At 45.2% G+C, this 4,448-nt stretch overlaps 1 long non-coding RNA gene across 1 annotated transcript in view; it reads left to right on the plus strand.

The window, feature by feature from the left end:
• The window catches only part of LOC134734327 (uncharacterized), a 31,334-nt gene that overhangs the window by 26,564 nt on the left and 322 nt on the right, over positions 1–4,448 (plus strand). Inside the window, exons 2-3 of the long non-coding RNA XR_010117570.1 lie at positions 452–737; positions 2,111–2,198. This is a non-coding gene — a long non-coding RNA (uncharacterized lncRNA). The remainder of the gene's footprint in view (positions 1–451; positions 738–2,110; positions 2,199–4,448) is intronic.

A 4,448-nucleotide genomic window follows, 5' to 3' on the forward strand; every position in this document is an offset into this window, starting at 1 on the left:
ATAAGGCTGGGTGGGTTGACGGGTCATCCTTCATAAAATGAAAGTGGCATATGTAGAATTGGGAACAAGCAGGGCTGGAAGGCAAAAGTGAGCTACATAAGCAGGTGCCCAGATCCCCTGTCACCCACTACTGATGCACTGGTGGTGCTTTCTCAATTTACATCTGTAGCCACATGGATCGGAGATCCTTCATGACCCGATGACAGAAGAGGAAAAAGGCTGAGCTTGGTTAATGTACAGTTGTCTCATTAGGTGAAAGTAAGCTGGAAATACACTGTGGCTGCACTATGGCCCCACTTAGAGATGGCCTGTGTACCTGCCAGAAGTAAGAATATATATAGACTCATGGGCCTGGAAAGCAAACTGGAAGATTAAAAACAAGGAAGTGTGGGGAAAAGACACATAACATACCCGAGAATGGGTATACAGTGTGATGATTTTTGTATTGCAGGTTAATTCCCATCAGATAACATCCACCACAGAAAAGGCACCAACCACGCAGATGGAATGACTTAGCCAAATAATGTTAACCAGGCTTTGTTGCTGGCACCCCAATGCTGGCAAAGTGATCCTATGAACGGAGGAGCCACGGTGGAGCAAATGCAAGGGTTCAACGTCATGGACTCATCAAGTCTGATCTAACTACTGCATCAGTGAGTGTCCAGCTTGCCAGCAACAGAGACCAACACTTAGCCTGATGTCACCATTCCTCAAGGAAACCATCTAGCCACTTGGTGGTAAGTTGATTACACTGTATCCTTGCTACCTTGGAAGGGGAAGTGTTCTATCTTGATGGGACATTGATGTATATTATGGGTACTGGTTTGCCTTTCCTGCCTGCACAGCCTTGGTCAGCAACATCATCCAAAGGTTTACAAAATTTTGATCCATTGGCCTGAAATCTTGTGTAACATTGCATCAAACCAAGAGACCCACTTGATAGCAAGGAGGTACAATGCTGGGTACATGATGGTGGGATCAGCTTTAATCACATACCATACTATGCAGAAGCTGCTCCCTGATAAAGTGCTTGTTAAAAGCACAGCTAAGGCACCAGATTGGAGATGATACCCTGTAAGGATATCATCCTTCATGATGATATATCCTTCATGATGCAGTACATACCCGAGACCAATAGCCATTGAATAGTGTATACTTAAGGAAAATATATGGCTCTGGGGAACAAAGGGTGCGTGTAGGAGCAGCCTGCCATTATCATCACTCCCAGTGACCCAATTGAAGAAACTGTGCCTTCTATCCCAACTCTGGTCTCTAAGGGTTTAGAAGTCCTGGTTCCCAGAAGGGGAATATTTGCACCAGTGGGCACACTGAGTCTCACTAAACTTTAAGATATGGCAGGCACTAGATTACTCCAAATCACTACCAAGAGACAAGAAGGCAAGGAAAGGAGTCATTATCAGGAGGTGGGGCGGCTATTACACAGTGGGGACAGGGAAGAATATATCTGGCACCCAGATCATCCACTTGAGTATGTTTCTCCTTGCCCAATTTTGATGATAAATGAACAAGTGCAGTCATAGCCTGAGAAGGGCATGATGGCCAGGTACCTCATCTGGTAACCCACATGAACCAGAGGTACAAGTCTGAGGGGATTGGGGAAAGATCAACAATAGGTAGTAGAGAAGGGAGGTGAATGCCAGTTGCAAACTCAAGCTACAGCAGCAGAGGCTGTGGCCTGTTCCAGACCTTCCTCTTTTAAATTTCCCCAGAAAGCGATCCATCAGAATCCTGAAGAAACCATTCCAAAACTAATGAAACAAATCAGTCTGAGCAGTGCAAAGGGTGGACTGTAGTGTTGACTGTGGTGTGCTGCCCATATTTTCCCCTTGAGGACTGAAGCTGCTAAGAATGCTGACAGCTGTCACCTGTGCTCCATCCAGGGCCCGCCTTTGGCTGAAGTGAGCCACCTCACTCAAGATCATACCCCTTTCCTGGTCAAGTGGGGAGATAAGGTCCAGCCCACTTACCCTATTGGGGCATCCTGCACAGCCGTCCTAGTTTGAGCTCCTGATTGACTGAGGCGTTTGTTAAGACTGCATCAGTTCCATTTCTCCCTATACCCAATTCTACTGCCTTTACTCCCCAATAGGTGTTGATGCAGATAACTCCTCCCACTAAATTTCTGCATGTGAATCTCCAACACAGAGTGTTTTTGCCAAGAACTCAATCTATGGCAGGTATTTAAATGCTTTTTAAGGTTAGCTGTGTGAAATGTGTGCTTGTTGCTCAATTTCAGAGTTTCGTGATGGTCATGTTGAGAGATGCTGTGTGTGTGTAATTAGCCTACCATTTCAAGGACAACAGGAATGGGGATCATTGAAATGGCAAATTTCAGTGGGCTTGGGACTCATGCCGAGGCTGCAGGTCCTCCCCAAACCTCAGGAGTGTGTCCAGGATGGCAGAACTCTGTGCTTCAGTTTGGGGGTTAATTCTGGGTGTCCCCAACTCACTAGGGATTAACTGGGGTACAGAAATGTATGCATCTGCTTCAATCTAGATCAGCGCTTCCTAAATGCTGGGGTCTCTGCAAGTTAATGGAGGCTCAAACCTTTCAGGAAGTTCTGTTAAATCCAAGACTGAGTGTGCCTACCAAAAGCAGTCAACCATCTTTCAAAACAAGAGGGTCCTGCTGGGAGATACTGGCAATGAGAAGTTCCTATAGGACCATAAGATCAGTCTGGGGCTGGGTGCGGTGGCTCATGCCTGTAATCCTAGCACTTTGGAAGGCCAAGGCGGGTGGATCACCTGAGGTCAGGAGTTCAATACTAGCCTGGTCAATATGGTGAGACCCCCGTCTCTACTAAAAATACACAAAAAATTAACTGGGCTGGTGGCGGGCTCCTGTAATCCCAGCTATTTGGGAGGCTGAGGCAGGAGAATCGCTTGAACCCGGGAGATGGAGATTACAGTGAGCCGAGATCATGCCACTGCACTCCAGCCTGGGCAATAAGAGTGAAACTCCATCTCAAAAAAAAAAAAACCAGTTTGGGCTTCAATATGCCCAAATGGGATATGAGGGCACCTATACTTACACTGATTGCCCCTTCATTGGTAACGTCTCCATCTGAGGGTGGATCCTGTCTGGCATGGTGACCAAGATAAAAGATGCAAAAGATCAACATCATCCACCAAGACTATTTCTACTACATGTGTAAGTACAGTTGCTTCAAGAAGCACAAGAACATGTTCGTGCACCCATCCCCTTGCATCAGGGATATCCAGATCAGCAACATCATCATAGTTGGGTAAGCACCAGCATGAGCAAGATGGTACACTTCAACATGCTCATGGTCCCCAGTGCCACCAAGAAGCAATTCCAATTGAGTCTGGATGCCTGCCTACTCCCTAATGTGAAATAATGTTATTTTCCCATTCAAAAGAAAAAAAAAAAGAAAAGAAAAGGGTGGGGAGGGGAGAAATGCTAAATTTCAGATAGTGCCAGTGCCAGACTTGTTATAGAGCTCTGTCAAGTATGAAGTTGGCTATAGTTATCAGTACAACTACTGATGACAGACTTTCTCATTAGCTGAGATGGGATGAAAAGTGTTTGACTCAGAGTGGTAGGTGAGCTCAAACAGGAAAGAAACCAATGTCTGGTATGGATAGCGAAGGAGTCAATGATCCCATCTTTACTACCCTAAACTGCATGACCTCACATTGTATTTGAGTGACCTTGGCACAATCCACCTGAAAATGAATGTTCTTTTTTTTACTAATGAAACTCTGAACTTATAGAAAACTATCTACTTTCAGGCCAGGCATGGTGGCTCATGCCTGTAATCGCAGCACTTTAGGAGGCCGAGGAGGGTGAATCATGAGGTCAGGAGTTCGAGACCATCCTGGTCAATATGGTGAAACCCCATTTCTACTAAAAATATAAAAAATTAGCCGGGTGCTGGCACATGCCTGTAGTCCCAGCTACTTGGGAGGCTGAGGCAGGAGAATCATTTGAACCAGGGAGGCGGAGGTGCAGTGAGCTGGGATTACACCACTGCACTCCAGCCTGGGTGACAGAGCAAGACTTTGTCTCAAGAAAAAGAAAAAAGAAAACTATCATCTACTTTCCTTATCTCCCATCAAGACATCCATTCATCCATTCCAGAATTACCTTATGACTAGCTCCCTATCTTAATCTTGGTCTAGAAAATTAAGGTAACTTCTTTTTCAGAATTTCAGGAGCTGGTTCAAGGAACAAAGTTCCCTTTTTAAGCTTCTTTCATCCCAGCTTTCCAACAATTACCCTTAGGCCTTACTCAGGTCTTAGAGAAGTAGAATCCATTGTGCTTATTCACACTGATGACTGCATCAATGTATCTAAGAAGAGTAAGTGTTAAGACCAAACACATCATCAACTTGTTCAGCACAATTTGTTCATACCACAGTAACCGTGGAATGCGGTCTAAGATATTCTCTTCTTTCCTTTTTAG

Source organism: Symphalangus syndactylus, chromosome 12 (genome assembly GCF_028878055.3).
Source record: "Symphalangus syndactylus isolate Jambi chromosome 12, NHGRI_mSymSyn1-v2.1_pri, whole genome shotgun sequence".
In the NCBI taxonomy this organism is placed as follows: Eukaryota; Metazoa; Chordata; class Mammalia; order Primates; family Hylobatidae; genus Symphalangus; species Symphalangus syndactylus.